This window comes from Cervus elaphus, chromosome 12, assembly GCF_910594005.1.
Source record: "Cervus elaphus chromosome 12, mCerEla1.1, whole genome shotgun sequence".
NCBI lineage: Eukaryota > Metazoa > Chordata > Mammalia > Artiodactyla > Cervidae > Cervus > Cervus elaphus.
Window position 1 is genome coordinate 24,826,259 of NC_057826.1, and position 25,427 is coordinate 24,851,685.

At 37.7% G+C, this 25,427-nt stretch overlaps 1 protein-coding gene across 6 annotated transcripts in view; it reads right to left on the bottom strand.

Annotated features, from left to right (window-relative positions):
- FUT8 (fucosyltransferase 8) overlaps positions 1-25,427 on the bottom strand; it is a 314,874-nt gene that overhangs the window by 267,233 nt on the left and 22,214 nt on the right. For all 6 annotated transcript variants that reach the window (XM_043921010.1, XM_043921005.1, XM_043921008.1 and 3 more), the window contains exon 2: positions 174-271. The gene's annotated coding sequence lies outside the window, so the exon portion shown is untranslated. The remainder of the gene's footprint in view (positions 1-173; positions 272-25,427) is intronic.

The following is a 25,427-nucleotide window of genomic DNA, read 5'->3' on the forward strand; positions in this document are numbered from 1 at the left end:
ATTGTACATAATCGACAGCATGGTAGGTACATAATTCAGTAAGAGTTTAAATTGACTTGGCCTTTCTACTTCACTGGTGTATACATATGTAACTTTAAACACAAAATCATCCATTTCTAAAAATATTAACATATAATTGGAAGAGAGAAGTACTGTCCACAAAATCTACTAACCTGAATTTGTTCGGTTAATCAATGATTGCAATAGAACTCTTTATCAAAACTGGAAACACCATCAGAGTCATGGGTGCTCTCTTGGAAAAAGCAGCAACCTGGAACAAAAAAAATATATATATATATAATATGAACTTCAGTCCTATTCAAACTTCAGTTACCATTATTATATACTTTTCTCAAGTCCCCTTTTTTCCCCTTATGTAGCCACTCATAAGGTGTAAAACTTTTGCATATTCACTTCACTTATTCTGCAAGTTACGCCTTTCAATATGCCTCAGATATGCAGATGATACCACCCTATGGCAGAAAGTGAAAAGGAACTAAACAGCCTCTTGATGAAGGTGAAAGAGAAGAGTGAAAATTTAAAGGCTTAAAACTCAACATTCAAAAAACTAAGATCAGGGCATCTGGTCCCATCAGTTCACGGCAAATAAATGGGGAAACAATGGAAGTAGAGACAGATTTTATTTTCTTGGCCTCCAAAATCACTGCAGACGGTGACTACAGCCGTGAAATTAAAAGATGCTTGCTCCTTGGAAAAAAAGGTATGACAAACCTAGGCAGCATATTAAAAAGCAGAGTGACTGCTTTCCCAACAAAATTCCGTACAGTCAAAGCTATGGTTTTTCCAGTAGTCACATATGGGTGTGAGAGTTGGACCATAAAAAAGGCTGAGCACCAAAGAATTGATGCTTTTGAACTGTGGTGTTGGAGAAGACACTTGAGAGTCCCTTGGACTGCAAGGAGATCCAACCAGTCCATCCTAAAGGAAATCGACCCTGAATATTCATTGGAAGGACTGGTGCTGAAACTGAAGCTCCAATACCCTGGCCACCTGATGCAAAGAGCCAACTCACTGGAAAAGACCCTCACGCTGGCAAAGACTGAAGACAGGAGGAGAAAGGGACAACAGAGCAAGAAATGGTTTGGATGGCGTCACTAACTCAATGGACACGAGTCTGAGCAAACTCCAGGAGAAGGTGAAGGACAGGGAAACCTGGTGTGCGGCAGTCCATGGGGTTGCAGAGTCGGACACGACTGAGCAACTGAACAAGAGCAACAATGCCTTTCAAATCCCACTAAGAAACAGCCTTTCATTTTGCAAAAAATTACATTCAAACACAGTAACACTCAGTGTCTTAATTTGCTTCATAGTTCATCTTAAAATAAATCTGCACCTATAAAACTGCTTTGTGAACACAAAATTCTTAATTTTGTCTACATCTTAACATAAGGTCAATCAGAAACATCTCTTTCCAGACCAAAGCTTGAAATCATCTACATCCCTATACCTCAATTAGCTCTACAATCTAATTTCTGACTATATTCTACATAAATTTTCGTTCAAGTCAATTTAATTTGCTTGCTTTCCACAGAACAATTCTGTCATTCTCAGCTGTCACCATGCAACACACCATTCCTTCTTTTTAAAAGGATTTTTCCTCCCTATCCTTTGTTAATCAATGCATGTTCATCAACTTTCTCAAAATGCAGCTCCTCATTCCTGCCTGAGAGCTGATGAAATCATTCTGTACTCCATTAATCTCTGCAGGAATATTTTGCTTCCTTTGATATGTGTCATCTCATATAGTCTTCTGGTTAGCAACACTATCTCCTACTTCTTTTGTCACCTCTTCTCCATCATCTAGTAACATGTTTGACACACAGAAAGTAATCAGTATGACTGACCAACAAGCGAAATGGTCTTAATGAAGATTCACACATCATATGTTCCCTGAGTGTGTACATATGTGCAGCTCACTGAGTAGAAAAACCCAATAATAACATAAAGACACAAAACACTCTATGGAAACATGTCTTTCTGCCAGTTAATTTACTGTTGTTACAACATGAGATTATTCTCAAATTGTCAGACGTAGTCTTTCTCCAATGACAGCAAAGCCTATTGAAACCAATTTCTGATGATTAGAAATAATACAGAAGTATCATTACCAGTTCCATCTCCCCAAAAGTAATCCAACTATGTTCATTCTAAATTCCAACAGTCAAAAATTTATTCTGAGACAGAAGAGCCTATAAAAACATTTATTAAAAAATTCTAAACCAAAAGCAAGCACATTTGCATATTGTCTTATGGTAAAGAATCTGTCAGCAATGCAGGAAACCCGGGTTCGATCCCTGGGTCAGGAATATGCCCTGGAGAAGAAAATGGCAACCCACTCCAGTATTCTTGCCTGGGAAATCCTATGGACAGATAAGCCTGGCAGGGTACATTCCATGGAGTCCAAAGACTCAGATACAACTGAGCGACTGACACTTTACAATTTACATTATCTCTTCTGAAAATTCTCATTGAAAAGGACAAACCACTCCCAAGTCAACTACCTCCAGGGCCCATAAACTGACAATTCTTAAATGGCCATTAACTACAAAATCAGTCAAGGCTCATTGTGATTCCTTCACAAAACTTCACCAACCTCCTACAATAATTCAGTATTATGGTATTTATACTTCATCATGAAGTAACTGGTACCAGATTTCTCTTTAGTCAGTAAACAACTGCAAAACTAGGCAAAACAGATGACAGGACAGTTTCCAGACACTGGACAACAATTAGTGCAGATCTGCATTCTCTGAGAGAAGAAAACAAGCTAGATAAGCCTACATACACCTTGATTTTCTGCTAAGAGACATGTTACAGAAACTACTGCAGGCAGGGAGATTCAAAGGAGAGCACAGCAGGGTCACCAACATGAAAAGACAAACATCAGAGTTCAGAAGGGATATATGGCAATTATTACTGGAATACTGTACCAGAGAGGTGGGAGTAATGAAGAAAAAAGTTTCAGACATCTTCTCTTGAGTCTTTGGCTTCATGCTAATTTGCACATACTTAGGATAAAACTTCCAGTGGGCTTCGATCCATAGGGTTGCAAAAAGTCAGACACCACTGAAGCGACTTAGCACGCATGCACACAGCGTAAAACTCTGTAAGGCAAAGGTGGGGGGGGGGCGGGGGGAATCTGCTGGGGAGCTAAGAAAAATGACCAATTCATTCAGAGCTAGGGACATGTGAGTTGCACCTAACCAGAGGAGAGAAACCTTGCATACTCTGGACAATAAGTAGAGGCCTCAGCAGAGCTGAATTAGTCCCAGAATAAAGATTAATCGATGATGATGCCAGCAGAGCTTAAGAACAAACCCTGAAGGAACAATCTGATCTTCAATTTAACATCTGTAAACAGATGGTGAGCTAAATGGAAAACCTCATAACTCACAGGGCATCAGGTAAAGTATTCAAAAAGGTTCTGCCTCAGGAATACAGCAGAATCATATTAAATGGTCCTAATAAGGAATACCTTAAAGTATTAAATATTTCCCAAGTAACTTAAATACATTCCAGGAAAAGCTTCAAGAACATTTAGAGGAATACAAAAATATCCAGCACCCAACAAAGCATAATCTACAATGTCTTCTGTTACAAACTTAACAAGCATTAACTAATTTGCCAAGCAGGTTTCAAGAAAAAAAGACAAGAAAATAAGAAACAAATGAGGAGAAGTATCAACCAAAACCAACCCAGAAAGGACACAGTTTTTATAAAACTAGGAAACGAGGATTAAAAGTTATTGTAAATGTAATATGCTCTGAAGCTAGAGAAAAGACTGAGTGCAATTTAAGTAAAAAACATAGAAAAAAGACCCAAATCGAACATCTAAAAATGAAAGCTAGAATGTTAGAGATGCTCTACCTGACACTCGGTGAATTAGGCTCTATTCCTAACGTTGTGTAAGCTCTCAGAACTGTATTCCTTTTGGGTGATTTTCTTTGATTGCACATAAGTTTCCTCACAGGCATGTACTGATCAGTACTCAACTGAATTCCTGGAAGAGAATTCCGCAGATCTGTAAAATTCTCTTGCAGCTGTCTCCTCTCTGGTACTCTGCCCTATGAGCTCTAGCTGCCTTGGCTTCTCAGGCTCCCAGCACCATCTCCTCAATTCAGGCAGGTCTCTAGCCTTCTCTGGGGTTTACTGCTCTAGTATTCCATGCCTGAAAACACTCCCCAGGCTAGACCAAGCATAGGTCTCAGCTGTTTCCTGTCTCTCAGGGATCAATGTCTTGGGTTGCCTGATGGCAAATGCCTCAAAAACTGCTGTTTCATGGTTTTTGCCTAGTTATTTCAAGTAAAAGGATACCAATCCCTGTCACTCCAACTTGGCTGGAAGAACTATTTTAATTATTTTAAAGGAAGACTATGGGTTAATCTAACTTTGTGATTGCACTGAAAGCTGAAATTTTCCAAATATTAGATGTATTCAGTTAACACCATTCACCATGTTAATAAGTTATCCTTAACCATATAATAAATGCAGACTATGTGGTTGAATTTCAGAACAGTAACCATGAAAGTGAAATGGGCAATTAGCACACATGCAATATTAAGAAAGAATACACAAAGAGGTGGAAAGCAAGCCCCAAAGGAGCAGAACATACTGTGTTGTCTCTCTTTCCCTGTAGCATTAATACATACATCAATGAATCTGGTATAACAAGGGAAGATGCTGCTTCCAGCATACATGTTATACTGGCAAACAGACATCAGTAAGTAGGTAATAATATGCACCCAGAGGCTCAGGTCTCCGCGACAATCAGCTGCCCCATCAGAGATAAGGAAGATACGGGGTTTTCAGTCTTCAAATGGGAATAGTTTTACCTTTCCCCAGGCGGCTGAGAGTAGCTCATGGCAAATCTTTTGATGATAGCATGGAGTACAGAAAACAAAAAACTTCAGCTACTGCTTTGGTTTCATCAGAAATTCTACAGGTATGTGTCTTATAAGCAGTACATGGCAGAATTTTAAGCCAATCTGAGAGTCTCTGTTTTTCAGTACAAATTCCAAGTGTTATTTTTTACTGCTTCTTACTAATGAATGTTCTGTGGGTGAAATTGAAGGTCTTTCGCTCAGAAGGAATAAATCAAGAAGAAGATCATAGATTGCTGAGATTAAACGGAGCCCCTAGGGTTGTGCGGTATCTAGCATCCAGAACCTGAGGCTCATGGGCTGCTGAGTGGCTGTAAAGGGCCCCAGTGCTCCACCCTTCCGGGTAGGATGTCACTGAGATCCCTCCAATGGAGCCTCCTGCTGCTGTTGCTCTTCCGTTTCCTGGTGACGTGGCACCTCAGCCTGCCTCCCCACCATGTGACCATGTGTGAACTGGATGTACTTCTATGAGTCCATTTACAGACAAGACTTCCACTTCACACTTCAAGAGCATTCAAAGTACTCTCATCAAAACCCATTTCTTGTCATTCTAGTGATTTTGCACCCCTCGGATGAGAAGGTCAGACAGGCCATTAGAGTCACTTGGGGTGCAAAGAAGTCTTGGTGGAGATATGAGGTTCTTACATTTTTCTTACGGGGCCAATAGGCTGAAAGTGAAGACAAACTGTTAGCATTATCTTTAAAGGATAAACACCTCCATTATGGCAATATAATACAAGAGTTTTTATAGTCACATACAATAACCTGGGGCTTTCCATGTGGCTCAGTGGTAAAGAATCTACCTGCCAAGCAGGAGATGTGGGTTCAATCCCTGGGTCAGGAAGATCCCCTGGAGAAGGAAAAGGCAGGCTACAGTTCATGAGGTGCCAGAGTCAGACACAATTTAGCAACTAAACAACAACAACAATAACCTGATCTTGAAGATGATTATGGCATTTAGGCGGATAACTGAGTTTTGCCCCAATGTTAGGTACATCATGAAGACAGAAACTGATGTTTTCATCAATACTGGCAAGTTAGTGACTTATCTTTTAAATTTAAGCCACTCAGAGAAGTTTTTCACAGATTATCCTCTAACTGATATTGGCGGATAACTGAGTTTTGCCCCAATGTTAGGTACATCATGAAGACAGAAACTGATGTTTTCATCGATACTGGCAAGTTAGTGACTTATCTTTTAAATTTAAGCCACTCAGAGAAGTTTTTCACAGATTATCCTCTAACTGATATTTATCCTTATAGAAGATTTTACCAAAAAGCCCACATTTCATACTCGGAGTATACCTTCAGTGGTAAAGAATCCACCTGCCAATGCAGGAGATATAAGAGACATAAAATCCCTGGGTCAGAAAGATCCCATGGAGGAGGACATGGCAACCCACTCCAGTAATCTTGCCTGGAGAACCCCCATGGACAGAGGAGCCTGGTGGGTTACAGTATATAGGGTTGCAAAGAGTCAGACACGACTGAAGTGACTTAGCATGTGTACCTTCAAGGTGTTTCCCCCCAAATGCAGTGGATTGGATTATATGTTCAGAGATTGGATTAGATTCAGAGATTGCAGTGGATTGGATTATATGTTCAGAGATCTGGTGCCAATAAAATTTGTAAAATGACAAGGCACATAAAATCCATCAAGTCTGAAGATATTTATGTTTGGATCTGTTTGAATTTATTAAAAGTGGACATTTATATTCCAGAAAACACCAATCTTTTCTTTTTATATAGGAATCACTTGGATGTCTATCAACTCAGATGCGTGACTGAAGCCCATGACTTTTCTTCCAAGGAAATTATCACATTTTGGCAGGTATGCTAAGGAACACCACATGCCATTATTAATCTGACATTCTACCCAACGCCTAGAGAAGGGAGGGATACTTTATGGAAAGTGTTGAAGTAAGGACCGTGAAATCTCCAACGGAAAACTCATGGGCAAGTCACTGTGTTGGACATGAAGAATTGGACAGAAATTCTGTTGGACAGAAATTCATGAAGAGCCCATAGACTAAATACGGGAGGGTTGCATTTGACCCATGGTTTATACTGACAACTATCAAGTCAGGCCTTTTAAAGATGATATTCAGAGGAATTAAACATCATAGCTCAGTCAGGAAACAATCTGTCTGCAATGCAAGAGACCCAAGTTCGATTCCTGGGTCAGGAAGATCCCCTGGAGAAGGAAATGGCAACCCACTCTAATATTCTTGCCAGAGAAATCCCACGGGCAGAGGAGACTGCCGGGTTACAGTCCATGGGATCACAAGAGTTGGACATGATTTAGTGACTAAACCACCACCACCACCAAGAAGGAATGGAAAGTTTTTGTTAATAAAACTAATAGGACCAAATAATTTGAAGATGTCATTCTACAGACTAGAACTTCTTAAAAGGGTTTCACTGAATAATAAAGCTCATTTGTCCGTAACAAAAAAGCAGTGTGGAGCATTATTTATTCACTGAACAATCTAGTCAGTTCAGGATTTTGTATATATCTTACATGGATTACCAGTATTTTTAATATATAGTTCTGTGGAAAAAAACTAAAGTTATACCAAAATTTTATCTGTTTTTGGTCATTCACAAGATACTTTAAGATGCTGCAGTATTTTGAAGCTATCAATCTTCGTTTAATATTACTGTTTTGTACTTTCTGGGTGTTTGAATGCTATGGTTGTTTCAATACTATATAAACAGAACAGTGAAAAATCACTCTTTAAATTTTTTCCAGTTACTTCACTGATGAGTTTATTATGAATAGCTCTATTAATATGAAGTCACTGGTCACTACTGCATATCTGTAATCTCTTACACTTTGATAAATATTTCATTGTGGTAAAACAGAGAAGAATTAAAGCAAGAAGATCTGAATTACTGTCTTGTGTGTAGAAACATAATTCCATTGTTTTTAGATGTCACCTCATCTTGATGAAAGTGAAAGAGGAGAGTGAAAAAGTTGACTTAAAGCTCAACATTCAGAAAACTAAGATCATGGCATCCAGTCCCATCATTTCATGGCAAATAGATGGGGAAACAGTAGAAACAGGGGCTGACTTTATTTTTCTGGGCTCCAAAATCACTGCAGATGGTGATTGCTGCCATGAAGTTAAAAGACACTTACTCCTTGGAAGGAAAGTTATGACCAACTTAGACAGCATATTAAAAAGCAGAGACATTACTTTGCCAACAAAGATCCATCCAGTCAAGGCTATGGTTTTTCCAGTAGTCATGTAGAGATGTGAGAGTTGGACTGTGAAGAAAGCTGAGCGCCAAAGAACTGATGCTTTTGAACTGTGGTGTTGGAGAAGACTCTTGAGAGTTTGGACTGCAAGGAGATCCAACCAGTCCATCCTAAAGGAGATCAGTCCTGGGTGTTCATTGGAAGGACTGATGCTGAAGCTGAAACTTCAATACTTTGGCCACCTGATGCAAAGAGTTGACTTATTGGAAAAGACCCTGATGCTGGGAAAGATTGAGGGCAGGAGGAGAAGGGAATGACAGAGGATGAGATGGTTGGATGGCATCACCGACTCAATGGACATGGGTTTGGGTGGACTCAGGGAGTTGGTGATGGACAGGGAGGCCTGGTGTGCTGCAGTTCATGGGGTTGCAAAGAGTCAGACACAACTGAGCGACTGAACTGAACATCTGGTTGATTGTTTCATCTGGAAATCAGGAGTAATACAGAATGCCAGGCAGCATATTTCCTTTTGGAAAGGACTCTGACACCAAAAAGAAAAAGAGAGAACTTGATGGCCAGAAAGAATATCATCAACGGAATGTCATATTTCAGTACTTGAGGGAAAGAGAAATCGAAAGATTCAAGTGGCATCGTTTACTGCTCCATGTTTTTTCTCATTAACAATCATTCTGAGAATAAAAAGGAAAAGAGAACAAAAAAGAAAATATTTTGAACTGATAACCAGTATGAATTTGAAAAATATAAACACTGAAAAGCCTGTTCTGTCCACTGTTTCAACAAAAATGAATTCACTATTCTAAGACTGTTAAACTCATAATTATTGGTAAGCAATATTTCCTATAATGATCTTGAAATGTAACATCCCTTTGAAGCAAAATAAAAAACCAAGTTAGTAACAAGGAAAAGTCCTCACTACTTCCTCTCCTATTCTTAAGTTGTCTACATTGACAACATAAACTAATAATCCATCAACTTTATCTATTTTCTTACCAGTTAATAGGGCCCACTTAAATTTTTATTCATGTTTTGGTCTAGGTAAATTTGTAAGTTCCAGTTGACAGTATAATGTCAATTCCCATTTTTTTCTTCCTCTTCCTCCAGCCAGCCCTATATGCCAAAAAGTACTGGAACAGAAATTTAAGTGACTTCTGTCATCTTTAATTCATAACTTTGTTCAGATAAGCTTTGTAGAATCACAAAAAATAAAAATAATATTTCTGAGAAATTAGAAATAAGAATTATATCTTTATCTATTATAGTCAATAGCCTTTTAGTTATCACCCTTTCAGCTAGTCTGAAATCAGAAGACAAAGTACTGAAATTTCCATTGGTTATAACACTGTCATTCCTTTTAAATTCCCATGTCAAATAACTTGACTTTCTCTTTTTCAATGTGCCTTAAGTTAAATGCCTTAACAGACCTAATAGAAGCAGAAGAGATCAAGAAGGGATGGCAAGAATAGAACTGTACAAAAAAAGATCTTAATGACCCGGATAACCACAAAGGTGTGGTCATTCATCCAGAGCCAGACATTCTGGAGTGTAAAGTTAAGAGGGCCTTAGCAAGCACTGCTGCCAATAAAGCTAGTAGAGGTGAAGGAATTCCAGCAAAGCTATTTAAAATCCAAAAAGATGATAATATTAAATGCTGCACTCAGTATGTCAGCAAACTTGGAAAACCCAGCAGTGGCCACAAGACTGGAAAAGGTCAGTTTTCATCCCAATTCCCAAGAAGGGCAGTAGTAAAGAATGTTCAAGCTACCAGACAACTGCACTCCTTTCTCATGCGAGTAAAGTTATACTCAAAACCCTTCAAGCTAGGCTTCAGCATTATGTGAATCAAGATCTTCCACATGTTCAAGTTGGGTTTAGAAAAGGCAGAGGAAACAGAGATCAAATCGCCAACATCCACTGGATCATAGTGAAAGCAAGGGAATTCCAGAAAAACATCAACCTCTGTTTCACTGACTATACTAAAGCCTTTGACTGTGTGGATCATAACAAACTGCAGAAAACTCTTAAAGAGATGGGAATACCAGGCCACCTTACCTATCTCCTGAGAAACCTGTATATGGGTCAAGAAACAAGAGCTAGAACCACACATGAAACAACAAACTGGTTCAAAAGTGGGAAAGGGTACAGCAAGATTGTATATTGTCACCCTGATTATTTAACTTATATTCAGAGTACATCATGTGAAATGCCAGGCTGGATGAATCACAAGCTGGAATCAAGACTGCCAGGAGAAATATCAACAACCTCAGATATGCAGATAATACCCTCTAGTGGCAAAAAGTGAAGAGGAACTAAAGAGCCTCATGATGAGGGTGAAAGGGGAGGGTGAAAAAGCTGGCTTGAAACTCTACATTCAAAAAACAAAGATCATGGCATCCAGTCCTATCACTTCATGGCAAGTAGATGGGAAAACAGTGAGATTTTATTTTTTTGGGCTCCAAAATCACTGTGGATGGTGACTGCAACCATGAAATTAAAAGGTGCTTGCTCCTTGGAAAGAAAACTATGACAAATCTAGACAGCATATTAAAAAGCAGAAACATCACTTTGCTGACAAAGGTCTGTATAGGTTTTTCCAGTAGTCATGTACAGCTGTGAGAGCTGGACATAAAGAAGGCTGAGTGCCAAAGAATTGATGCTTTCGAACTGCAGTGCTGAAGACTTTTGAGAGTCCCTTGGACTGCAAGGAGATCAAACCAGTCAATCCTAAAGGAAGTCAACCCTGAATATTCACTGGAAGGACTGATGCCAAAGCTAAAGTTCCAATACTTTGGCCAACTGATGCAAAAAGTCAACGCATTGCAAAAGACTCTGAAGCTGGAAAAGACTGAAGGCTAAAGGAGAAGGGGGTAGCTGAGAATGAGATGGTTCAACAGCATCACTAACTCAATGGACAAGAATCTGAGAAGACTCTAGGAGACAGCAGAGGACAGACGAGTCTGGTGTGCTACAGTCCATGAGGTCACAGGGTCATATACGACTTAGCAACGGAACAACAACCACCAAAATTTATATAACAAAACTTATAAATACATTCACCTTTTGACTTAGCAATTTCACTTTAGAAATTTACCATGAAAAAAAAATAATAGTATACAAACATATATGGACAAGGTTATTCCCCATATCATTGCTTTCAACAGCAAATTAATGGAAAAACCCTAAATGCAAAAAAATTTACATTGCAGTGTGGTTGGCTAAATTATTACAACAACACAATTAAGTAATATGTTGTTCTAGAAAGATAGGCAAGATCTTCCAAGATATAATGAAAGAAAACAAAATTAAGAGTAGATTATTTACTGTATACAACTTGTGAGTATGAAATAAAAAATACCCATGAATCAGAATAAAATATTTAACCAAGAAAATAATAAGACTGGTTACCAACAAGGGGTGTGTAGTGGTTTACTGTGGCTGCTGTAACAAATTACCACCTACCTGGTGGCTTACAACAACAGATATTTATTCGCTCACCATTCTGAAGGTCTGAAGTCTGAATTCAGTTTCACTGAACTAAAATTAAGGTATAAATAAGGCCTCACTCCCTTCGGAGGCTCTAGGAAGGACTCTGTTCCTTGTCTCTTATAACATCTGGTAGTTGTTAACACTCTGTGACTTGTGGCTCCAACCCAGCTTCTGCCTTTACGATCACATTGCCTTCTCCTTTCCTATGTCAAATCTCTTGTCTGCTTCCCTCTTAAGAAGAATATCCATGACTGTATTTGGGGCCCACCCAGAATAATCTATCTCAAGAGTCTTATCAAATCTGCAAAAATGCTTTTTTCAAATTAACAGATTTCAGAGATTAGCACTTGAATGTCATCCATGGGACCACCTTTCAGCCTACTGGAAGTAAGTGAAAAATGGAGTGGAAGAGATGGGCGAATGACTTTCAAACTATATAGTTCTGACTCCTGTTAGAACAGTAATTCCTATAGTTCTGAACCATACGAATGTATCACATACTCAAAAAATAAAGAAAATCAACAAGGATACAGGAGGTATAACCCCTAAGGTACTATATAGACAGAGAGAACTAGACCTAAAAGTATTTCAAATAGTTATACTGAATATATCCACACTGAAAGATGGGTAGAGCCACTGGGAAGAACTAACTGAAGTAACTTTGGAACATGTTATTTTGCCTATATACTGTCAAGCTGAAAACAAAAAGACCACTAGTTAATTTTTTACCACTAGTATGACTGATCAGCTTTGAGACTATCTTTCAAGCATACTAAAGTGAATGTATTGTAAATAATAAAAGTCAGGTCTATCACTGTTAGCAAAGGGAATTAGAAATGCTGCAAAAGTTATGAATCTTATGGTGCTGGACTGAAACTGAAGGTATCAACTTGAACTATATATGTAAATATACATACACATAAATAGAGAAAGAAGAACATGTGAGTGTGTGTATCTCCTAACTCTATCAACTGAGGGAATTTGGAAGCAATGACACCCCATTAACAATGAACAGGACAACTAGCACCCAGACCTTTTATCTAAATCCTATTCTTTCCCAATAGGAACTGAGACTTCTAGGGAAAACAGCTCATTTCTTTTCAATGGCTGGAACAGGACAAGACAGACCAAGAGCATCTTATGCCAGAAACTAAGGAAACGTTCAAAGAAAGATGGAAATATGTTTTAAGGATACAGGAGTCAGTCTAGAGGGACCAAATCTGGGACAACCCGAGAATCAAGGTAAATGGTATCAATTTGACAGTATGAAGTAAAATAAGAATCCATGTGTATGTACATGCTAGAATGTCAGCTAATTAAAGGAGAAATTCACCAACTGGCAACCACCATATTAATAATGGGCTTCCCCAGTGGCTCAAGACAGTAAAGAATCCACCTGCAATACGGGAGACCTGGGTTCAATCCCTGGGTCAGGAAGATCCCCTGGAGGAGGGCATGGCTACCTACTCCGGTATTGTTGGGCTTCCCTGGTGGCTCAGATGGTAAAGAATCCACCTGCAATGCGGGAGACCTGGGTTTGATCCCTGGGTTGAGAAGATCCCCTGGAGGAGGGCATGGCAGCCCACTCCGGTTTTAATTTTGGGGCTTCCCTGTAGCTCAGCTAGTAGAGAATCCGCCTGAAATGCAGGAGACCCCAGTTCGATCCCTGGGTAGGGAAGATCCACTGGAGAAGGGAGAGGCTACCCACTCCGGTATTACTGGGCTTCCCTGGTGGCTCAGATGGTAAAGAATCCACCTGCAATGCGGGAGACCTGGGTTCGATCCCTGGGTTGAGAAGATCCCCTGGAGGAAGGCATGGCAGCCCACTCCAGTTTTAATTTTGGGACTTCCCTGTAGCTCAGCTGGTAAAGAGTCCACCTGCAATGCAGGAGAAGAACTTGGAGAAGGGTACTGCAACCCACTCCAGTATTTCTGCCTGGAGAATCCCATGGACAGAGGAGCCTACAGTCCACAGGGTCGCAAAGAGTCGGACATGACTGAAGTGACTGAGCACATATTAATATTGATTAAATCAAACCTCCTCCTTGAGAAGGAAACGGCAACCCACTCCAGTATTTTTGCCTGGAAAATCCCATGGACAAAGGAGCCTAGTGGGCTACAGTCAAGGGGTTTGCAAAGTGTTGGACACAGCTGAGCAACTCAGCAGACACAGCACACAAACTTCCTCAAAGGAATGCAAAAGTAGTTAATAAAAGTCTGATGAGAAAGAGAATATTCACATAGTCTCAACTATTTCCTCATAACATACTTATTAATTACAAAGGAAAAACATAGCACTTCTAGAGTGGGGAATAAAAAATAAAACTGGCAGGTAATCAAAACTGGGATCACCAATAATAGGACAAATCAACATATGTCTCCAGATAAAACCACCTGAGAAGGACACAACCATAGCCCTGAAAAAATGTATAATCAGATTCTAAGATGAAACATTAGACAAACCCAAACCAACACTCCACAAAGTAAATGGACTATATTTTTAAAAAGTCAGTGTCATAAAAGAAACTTTTCCAAATTAAAGAAAACGAAATTAACTCATGATTCTGAATTTGATCTTGGACTAGAGAAAAATATTTTTTCTTGTGCTATATTATTTGGTCAGTTGGTAAAATTTAAATTCATACACAAAGTAAATAAGACTTAACAATATATATCTATATATCTATATATCTTAATATATAGATATATTAAATGAATAATTATTTTTCATTATTCATTTATTATTATTCCTCACTTATTATTCATTTACGGACAGATTGACGTTCTTTGGTTACTTCAGGAGATTGTCTTACATTTCATAAAATAAACAGTGAGTTTCAGAGAATCATATTTGTGACTTTCAAATAGTTCAGAAAAAAGAATGACAGAAATAGAATAAAAAGAAAATTATAAAGAAAATGTAAAATATTAAATCTGGGAAACTAGACAAAAGGCATAGAAGAATTTTTTACATATAATTTTAGTTGCTTGTTTGTAGCTGCACTGGGTCTTATTCTTTGCACGGGCTTTCCCTAGTTACAGTGAGTGGGGCTACTCTCTAGTTGCAGGGTGCGGGCATCTCAGTGTGGTGGCTTCTTTTGTCTCAGAGCACCAGCTCTAGGGCACGGGGTCTTAAGTAGCTGTGACTCGCGGGCTCTAGGGCACAGGCTTCAGCAGTTGTGGCTCACAGGCCTAACTGCTCCATGGCATGTAGGATCCTCCTGGATCAGGGATCGAAACCATGTCTCCTGCACTGGCAAATGGATTCTTTACCACTCAGCCACCAGAAGCCCCACTCTGCTTGCACCATTCGTTTTTGTGAGTCTGAAATTATTTTAAAAATACAAAACTTTAAAAGCCACTGACTGGGGTAATAATTTCGAAATTGGAAAACAGATATAGGGAACCTGACCCAGGACCAGCTGAAAGATGGAGAAGATTCTGCTAGAGTGTAAGGTCTAAAACTGTACAGTATATACATGATTGGAAATAGAACCATGTCTGTCGATGTCTGCCTTCTGTCTTACCTCATTCCTATATTCAACCAGTGACTGCCACACCGTGTATACTCTAATAAATAATATTAAATGGATGAACCCATATGTAAATAACAACCAGCAATAATAATCTGCATAAGAAAATGAATCAAGCTATTCAGAAATAAGTCCTAAAGATAAACATGAAGTTTCTAAACATATTTTAGCCACAGAATACTTTTTCCTACTAAAATCCGAAACAGAACCTCAACACAGGGGAAAAAAAAAAAATTAAAGTGTTGTGACTCTAGTTTTGGTGTAAATCTAATGAAGGTTTGGAAACACTTAACTTCTATTTTTCCAACACCAAAACCCAACACCAATTCTCAAGATTACACAGCTCTGAGAATGTAAAGATGAAAGAACAGGCTTAATTTTGAAGTTATTGCACCACTCTCTATAGATTAAAAAAAAAATCTTCCTCTCTAAACCTTGATCTAAAGAACCATTCAAAACCAAGGCCAAATTATTTCCTCTCACTGTTCTAAAGTCTTTGGAACTGTTAAGTAATCAATATTCGAACCTGGTTCTTCTTAAGAACCTTCTACATCTGGATTCCTTAAAAATGGACAGTTGTTTAAAGCTATGAAATTTAATTTAAAACTTTGAATTTTAATTTTAAATTTAATTTCAAAGTTGAACAGGAAAATTCAGGTAACAAAAATCAGTAAATAACTAACTATCCTCTAGTAATTGATATATCCAAAAATTGGCTTACTGCACACAAAGTATGATTAACAAATCAACTGGTATCCCACAAATCCTTTCAAGGATTCACAGGGCCAAAACTGTCTGGTAACACTGAGATGGTAACTGCCTTTATCATAAAATTAGCATTTGCATGCACAGTGCAAAAACAAAGTTGGATAAAACTGATGGTGTCTTAGAATGAACAAAGGCCCTGGTATCAAACTGTATTAGTAGTCAGTGTATGTTTTACTGACAAAAAACTGGCAAGGAGTTGGGGGGAAGGCAGAAGGTAGTGAGTATTACTGAAGAATATCCTTAATAAAGAGTTAAAATTAATAAAAAAAAAAAGTTAAAATTATTTTTATTTTCTAAAATCTCAAACATTCACATCTTTTTAACAGTCTGTGTACTGAAAAGAAACTATCAATTCAGCTCAGTTGTGTCCGAATCTTTGCAATCCCATGGACTGCAGCATGCCAGGCTTCCCTGTCCTTCACCATTTCCTGGAGTTTGCTCAAACTCATGTCCATTGAGTCAGTGATGCCATCCAACCATCTCATCCTCTGTCATCCCCTTCTCCTCCTACCTTCAATCTTTCCCAGCATCAGGGTCTTTTCTAGTGTGTCAGCTCTTCACATCAGGTAACCAAAGTACTGGAGCTTCAGCATCAGTCCTTTCAATGAATATTCAGGACTGATTTCCTTTAGGATGGACTGGTTGGATCTCCTTGCAGCCCAAGGGACTCTCAAGAGTATTCTTCAGCACCGCAGTTCAACAGCATCAATTCTTTAGCACTCAACCTTCTTTATGGTCCAACTCTCACATACATACATGACTATAGGAAAAACCACAGCTTTGACTATACAGACTTTTGTTGGCAAAGTAATGTCCCTGATTTTTAATATGTTGTCTAGGTTTGTCATAACTTTTTTCCAAGGAGCAAATGTCTTTTAATTTCATGGCTGCAGTCACCATCTGTAGTGATTTTGGAGCCCAAGAAAATAAAGTCTGTCACTGTTTCCATAAAATAGCCATATTTTATTCATATACTTCAGCCAAAACAATATATTATAATAAATGCAGAAGCAAATATAAAAATCCAGACATCTTCTACAAAGAGTTTGCAAAACTAAAGAGTTTTGCAAAAATGTAAAACAAAGACAATCTAATTTTTTTTGCTGTTTTGGAAATTATTTTTAATTAAATGTTATTTACATAAACATGTAATGAGCTTATTATTGGTATTTTTAATGAATAGTGACATTAAATTTGTTTTACTCTAATGTGGCAAATATCAATATAATCACCAAAAAAATTTCTTGTAGTCTCCCTCAATGATTTTTAATAATGTAAAATGGGTCTTAAGAATAAGTTTGAGAACTACTACTATTAAGCAGCAAACTGATTTGTCAGAAAACTTCCTCTAATCTTTACAGAATTAGAAATAAGAAAAAAACTGTGATTATTATCAGCATATGCCTGTATGCATGCTAAGTCACCTCAGTCATGTCCGACTCTTAGAGACCCTATGAACTTTAGCTCACCAGGCTCCTCCATCCATGGGATTTTCCAGGCAAGAATACTGGAGTAGGTTGCCATTTCCTTCTCCAGGGGAACTTCCCAACCCAGGGATCAAACTCAGGTCTCCTGCATTGCAGGCAGACTCTTTACCATCTGAGCCACCAGGAAATCCCAAACGCTAGAGTGGGTTGCCATTTCTTCCCCAGGGGATCTTCCCAAGTCAGGGATAGAACCCGTGTCCCATGCGGCTCCTGCATTGGCAGACAAATTCTTTACCACTGAACCACGTGGGAAGAGCTCCACTCAATTCAGTACAAGTAAAACAAATGTTCCTCAAATACAACACTGCTATTAATCTTCAAACATTTTCCCTCACTTAACTTTTTCCAATATAAAAGAAGAAAATTTTAGAACCCCTACATATTTTCTCATTCCAAATTTCTCTATTCCTACTATATCATTAATGTTGCAAAATAGTCAATCGTTTTGGATGGAATGGAATACATTAATTTCAGTGGTGGATAATTCTGCTATCTGATATACTATACCTTTTAATATGTCTGAAATGTGCCACAGGTTAAAAAGTCTCAGCAAAGACTATAGGAGTAAAGGGAAATGGGGAAAGAATAGGGGAGAAAAAAGGAGGAAGAGAAGGGAAAAAAAAGAGGAAGGATGAGGAGAAAGAGGGCAAGGAAAAGGAGTGAGGAGAAGGGGAAACAGAAGGAGAGGAGAAGCATGAATGCAGGCTAATTCTACCTTCCACAAAGCTGGCTGGATATTTTAAGTTTATGATACCCATAAACAAATTTTCTCTAGGTATCTCATACTTACTATGGCCTACCCAAAGAGTACGGCTTAAATGAAGCACTTGTTATCTAAGACAAACTTTCTCACAAACCATATTTAATGTCCACGGCCAAAAACACTATTCTTTTTTGTTAAATTATGCTCAGTCTATTAACCTGAAACTGAACTGCAAACATTATTATACTAACTAAACTTGCATATTTTTATCATCAGGTTCATGTAAAAACAATTATCAAGTTCATTTACATTTTAAGGTTTCCCTGCTACTTTCACTGAAATAGCTTTATAGGTCAGTTCTGGCTTGTTGTTGTTCAGTCACTAAGTCGTGTCCAACTCTTTGCAACCCCATGGACTGCAGCACACCAAGCTTCCCTGTCCTTCACTATCTCCCAGAGTTTGCCCAAGTTCAGGTCCACTGAGTTGGTGATGCTATATCCATCTACACTGGACAGCAGTTCTGGCTACTAAAAAACTAATTTGCATTTCAGAAGCATATATACAATTCAAAAGTTGACTATTTCAAAACAGGAAATAAAAGTTTAGCCAATGTCCCTATAAAATAAGACTTTCTGGCAAAGCAAACATTACTATATAAAATAATATTCTGAACAAAAAACAGCACACTACTTTATTCACTGTTTTTACTTGCTACTTGAGCTTTCCTTTACAAGTAAGTACTTCATAAGTGGTGTTTGTGAGCATTATAAAAATGTGAAAAATTAAAAAGCCATCTTTTATTCGACATAGCCAAAGAAATATCAACATATACTATCACACCTATTAACTATTATGCCTTTTAAACATAATTCCATGCTGTAGCTCAGGAAAATGTTTGCTTTTACACAAGTCTTTATGTGAAAAAACTTAATGTGAGGAATTAAGGATCTAATGGTATGCTATTGAGTGTTTAATGTGTATCGAGTGCTTTGACTAAACATTTTACATGGGCTACTCCTAAATCACTTGAAATCTCATAACCACTCTGTAACTTATCATCTCCATTTTACAGCTGAGGAAACAAATTCAGTTAGTAACTAGTAGGGCTAAAATTTGAACTCAGATCTGATGCTAAACCACAGTTTTTTCCACTCTACCAAGTTACACAGATTAAAAATGACAGCTTTCAATCATTCATTTAACTAAATATCAGCAACAGTATCATTCAGTCTCAATTACACAAAAATGTAAATCATCTGCAGTACATGGCTTAACCCCAAACTCAGATATATAAATCCCTAATGATTACAAATTAGTAAATGTACCAAACATTTCATGCTTGGCCCCTGACAAGCAAAGAGGTCCTCATGTATATACAGTCCACTATGAACAAGCTATTCCAAAACCTATTCAGAACTTAGAATGCACTTTCCTTTTATATGGAAACATGCTAAATGATAACTCTAGTCCCAAGCCAACCCATATTTAAATGGTAATTTATCAACTATACTTAGCCAGGATTTATAAATATAGGGATATATGCATATTGGGGTAGGGTGGGCAGTGTGGGTGTATTAATATTTGGAGTTACAAGTTGTGATCTCAAGAATTCGTCTCCCTGTTTGTCAGTGAGAGCAGAGACGTCCCTGACACCCAAGGCAGCATGGTAGCCTTGCAGAGAGGCAGGGATTCTGCAGCAGAACCTAGGGTCAGAGAAGATTAATTAACAGTCTCTGCTGGAAAACCTAAACAATCACATAAGAGATAGCACTCCTATACACAGAGATCACTCACTTCTTCAGGCAATCTCTATTCTATAGAGCACTTAAATCTAGAGTGTATGTGTAAGTCAAAAACCAACCATGTTACAAGTTAATTTGGCGTACTGCAGAAAACACATCTTTACGCTCCTTTTTAATCTATTTCTACTTGAGGAGCGTAGGACTATAAACACAATGCTTAATAGCCAATTTGGCAAACATTATAGCTTAAATTATTAATACATCAACCATTATAACTACATTCATTTGTGAAAGGAAATCTGTACTAACAAGTTAATTTTTGTTACCCATATTGCTGTTGGGCTGCTTTCACCCACCATTAGTATATATATATTCCATGTATTTGGTATTTTATTTTGATACCAAATAAAATATAATGAGATAGTTGAAGAAAATATAAAAAATCCAAATAACAACAGTCACTAATGAGAGCTAAGTTCTACTAAGCAACTATCGTGTAACAGCCATTATGTTGACTATTAAAATTATTGGCCGGCATTAAATTATTTCAATTAAACTTCATAATAACAATGCTAGTTATTAACCCATTTAACAGACAGAGAAACAGAAATCTGGTCAATTTACTTCACTCTTCAAGATCGTACCATTAATATTTGGTGGAATGAGGTCTGCTATCAAAGTTCAGTTCAGTTCAGTCACTCAGTTGTGTCCAACTCTTTGTGACCCCATGAACCGCAGCACGCCAGGCCTCCCTGTCTATCACCAACTCCCGGAGTCCACCCAAACCCATGTCCATTGAGTCAGTGATGCCATCCAACCATCTCATCCTTTATCATCCCCTTCTCCTCCTGCCCTCAATCTGTCAAAGCATCAGGGTCTTTTCAAATGAGTCAGCTCTTCGCATCAGGTGGCCAAATTATTGGAGTTTCAGCTTCAACATCAGTCCTTCCAATGAACATCCAGGACTGATCTCCTTTAGGATGGACTAGTTGGATCTCCTTGCAGTCCCAGGGACTCTCAAGAGTCTTCTCCAACACCACAGTTCAAAAGCATCAATTCTTCAGTGCTCAGCTTTCTTTATAGTCCAACTCTCACATCCATACATGACTACTGGGAAAAACCATAGCCTTGACTAGAAGGACCTTTGTTGACAAAATAATGTCTCTGCTTTTTAACATGCTATCAAAGGCCGTGATCTTATTCATTATTCACTTCACTACATTTACTGAGTACCTCTGAGTCAGCCATCGTGAGGGAAAAAGAAGAGGTACAAAATCACAGAGGTAAAGATATTCACAACCTAATATCCATTCAACAAATATTTCTTGAGTTCCTATTATGTTCCAGGCCCTGTTGTTTTTACTGGTGGCTCTCAGTTGAGGCTCTCCTCAACTAGTATTAACTCTATTATATAGTCATCTCCATCACCAGGGAATTATGGAGAAATGAGTGATTCTACAGAATCAATAGAAAATTGCAAAATAAGCCTGGAACAACTATGATATCAACAGCAAGAAAGTAATTAAAGACAATTAGGGACATATAACTGGAGAAGGAAATGGCAACCCACTCCAATACTCTTGCCTGGAAAATTACATGGATGGAGGAGCCTGGTGGGCTACAGTCCATGGGGTCGCAAAGAGTTGGACATGACTGAGCGACTTCACTTTAGGGACATATAAAAGGATTCAAAACACTCCTAAAGAGGTTCCCACTGGTCAAAGATGGGACATTTAGAGCTACATTAACCGTATTAACTGCAAAGTATTAAAATCTAAATATGTGTAAATCCATGAGTTCATATGATCCTTAAATAACTAAAACACTTTCAGAAGTTATTACAGCACATATTCACTATCTTGAAAACGGGTAATTAAAAATAAAGAATTCGGCATTTATCCTGCCTTTCCTTGTAAATAGCAACCTCCTTCAAAAGGCTCCATGCATGCACTGCCACACTCAGTGCCCCTGACCTTGCAGCAGGCCATCACCAATGCACGCCTCTGCCAGAGACGCGTGGACATTCATAGACAAGTCGGGGTCAGTCTCCTTTGTGGTCACTGTTCCTTCCTCCTGGGTCCTGGTGCGCAAGGTTTTGTTCCAAGTCTTCATTCCAATCCCAAAGAAAGGTAATGACAAAGAATGTTCAAACTACTGCACAACTGCACTCATCCCACATGCTAGTAGAGTAACACTCAAAATTCTACAAGTCAGGCTTCAACAGTACGTGAAATGAGAACTTCCAGATGTTCAAGCTGGATTTAGAAAAGGCAGAGGAACCAGAGATCAAATTGCCAACAACCACTGGATGATAGAAAAAGCAAGAGAGTTTCAGAAAAACATCTACTTCTGCTTTATTGACGATGCCAAAGCCTTTGACTGTGTGGATCACCACAAAACGTGGAAAGCTCTTAAAGAGATGGGAGTACCATACCACCTTACCTGCCTCCTGAAAAATCTGTATGCAGGTCAAGAAGCAAGTTAGAACCAGACATGGAATAACGGACTGGTTCCAAATTGGGAAAGGAGTATGTCAAGGCTGTATATTGTCACCCTGCTTATTTAACTTCTGTGCAGAGTACATCATGTGAAATGCCAGGATGGATGAAGCACAAGCTGGAATCAAGATTGCCAGGACAAATATCAATAACCTCAAATACGCAGATGACACCACCCTTATGGCAGAAAATGAAGAACTAAAGAGCCTCTAGATGAAAGTGAAAGAGAATGAAAAAGTTGGCTTAAAACTCAACATTCAAAAAATGAAGATCATGGCATACCTGATTCTGATCAAGACTCTAGATCCCACAGAAAACCTACAGGACACATAAAAAAGACAAAAAAGACAAAGGCATGCTGAATTAACCATTAGTATGCAATCAGCAGAACCAAACTGTGGGAAACTCTACAAGTTAGCCAAGGTTCAGGAGCTAAACTGTGCAGAAAAGAAAGAAAGAAGAGGGGAACCTACAGATTAAAAGGTTCAAAAGACATACCAAATTCAAAACTGAAATAGGTAAGATTAATGTGTACTATCTAGAAACACACGCACACACTCACACACACACACACACACACACACGGGTGATAAAACTGTATTATCACAAAATTCAAAATAATTGTTACTACTGGGAGGAAAACAGTTACAAGTTTCCAGGGTGGTGGCTATAATTGTGTTCCTTTATAATACATTAAATAGACTTGTTCTGTGTGGTCTTTTTTTGAATTTGTACTTTATTTTTACAATCATAATAATCTATACATTTTGTTGTATAATAAATTGTAAAAAAAAAAAAAAAAGAGGGATTTTGAGTCTGACACAGTTGAAATTCTAACTCTATCACATTCCTGTTGTATGATCCTAGGCTAGTCATTTAATAACTCTATGCTTCAGTTTCCTCATGAGTGAAACAGAGAAAACAATAACCATAATACTGAGCAAAACATATAGTTAAAATGTTTCACAAAGTGCTCACTGGACAGTGTTATGATTTCAGTAAATAATTACTACCAATTCAAAAATGTGGCACTGTACTGCTAGGTCAAATTCTTTGCACAGAATGATTATAGTACTAACTCTTTTGATATAAAAATTTTTTTATTATCAGTCACTTCTTGTATAAATCCTTGAAAGTGAAAAAATCTAATAAAGAAAATGTCAAATAATACTTAACATAAGTTTATTTGGCCAGTACTTAGACCAAATGCCTTATAAAGCAGACATGTATATAATTTGTGGGAACATAAATTCATTCCTCTTGGGCAAATACCTACTGGTGAGATTTCTGGGCCACATGTTAAGTGTATGTTTAATTTTATATAAGAAACTGCCAAGCTATGATCCAAAGTGACTGTATAATTTTGCATTCCTATCAGCAACGTACAAGAGCTCCAGCCGCTTCACATCACTGCCAGCTTGGTATTGTCAAAGTTTTGTGTCTTTGTTTTGTTTTGCCATTCTAAAAGGTACACAGCAGTATTTCTTTCCGGTTTTATGTTGCATTTCCCTAATGGCTAATAATGTTGAAATACTCAGGGTTTTTTTTTTAAATATTATATTTAATTCGTCTTATTAAAGGACTATTTTTAATGTTTAGCACTCAGCCTGGTAATGGAATGAAACAGTTTTATAAACTAAACTAAGCTTGATGCAGAATCATTTACAATACTGAAAATTTCAAACTGGCCTCAAGAAAAAATAGAAACCTTATGTAGACATTTTTAATTCATTCAGTATAAAATGTATTCAAATAAAGTCAACTCAAATTTTTGGCAACTTTTTAATAAAAATTAAGAAAATTAAATAGCTTCTTTATCAATTTTCTGCTTCTCATCTTCCCAAAAATCCTTCCACAAGATAACCTAAGTGTAACAGTGTCACATAACATTTATTGAGTGCTTATTCTTTTCTTTTTTTTTTTTGAGTGCTTATTCTTTATGCATGCAAATATTAATATCAAATGACCCTGCTCTCAGTTAATATTATTCGTAATTTTAAAAAAATTAACTTTCTCATTTTTTAAATAGTCTTTCTCTTTTAGAATAGTTTTAAATTTAAAGAAAAATTCGGAAGATAACAGAGTTCCCATATACTGCCCTCCCATTCAGTTTCCCCTAATAGTAATATCTTATATTAGTACGTCTGTCTGTTTGTCAAAGTCGCTCAGTTGTGTCTGACTCTTTGCGACCCCATGGACTATACAGTCCATGGAATTCTCCAGGCCAGAATACTGGAGTGGGTAGCCTTTCCCTTCTCCAGGAGACCCTCCCAACCCAGGGATCGAACCCAGGTCTCCCGCATTGCAGGCGGATTCTTTCACCAGCTGAGCCACAAGGGAAGCCCCGTATAGTACATTTGATAAAATTAGTAAACAAATGCTGATGTATTATTATTAGCTAAAGCCCATAGCTTATGCAGATTACCTAAACCTATTTCTGTTCCAGGATCCCAGTTAATATACCAAATTATATTTAGTTTTCATATCTCTTTAGGTTCCTCCTGGCTATGACAGTTTTTCAAACATTCCTTCTTTTTAACAACTCAAGAGTTCTGAGATATTTTGTAGGTATGATACCTCTCCCAGTTTTATGCCATACTCAGTTTCAAACTTAAAAATTTTTACTTATTAAACAAATTTCATTGTCAACCAAAGCTTGGTTCAAATTTTTGAGTTACTAATAACACGTATATTTTTCTACAAATATATGAAAATATTCTAAGGTACAGTACTATAAACTATAATTAAATGACATCTACGTTTCAACAATCCAGATCTCTAACTGCATCACTAAAGTGTATAATAGGTATGAAATAAGGAAGTAAATTGCCAAAATTATAATGAAAATTAGTTACCTGTCAACATACTGTCTCTGTAAAAAATATCTTGCCACATATCCAAGATATCATCTTAATAAAAAACTGAATCACTTAAAATGTGTGAAAATACATTTCTTTCTGTATAACTTGCTCATTACATTCATTCACTTTTTTCTTCTTTTAAAGACAGATGTGGTTTGATTATGAAATATAGCTCCAGTTTTGTTACCTTGGGTCTAAAATAATTACAAGATTCAGTTGTAATAAACT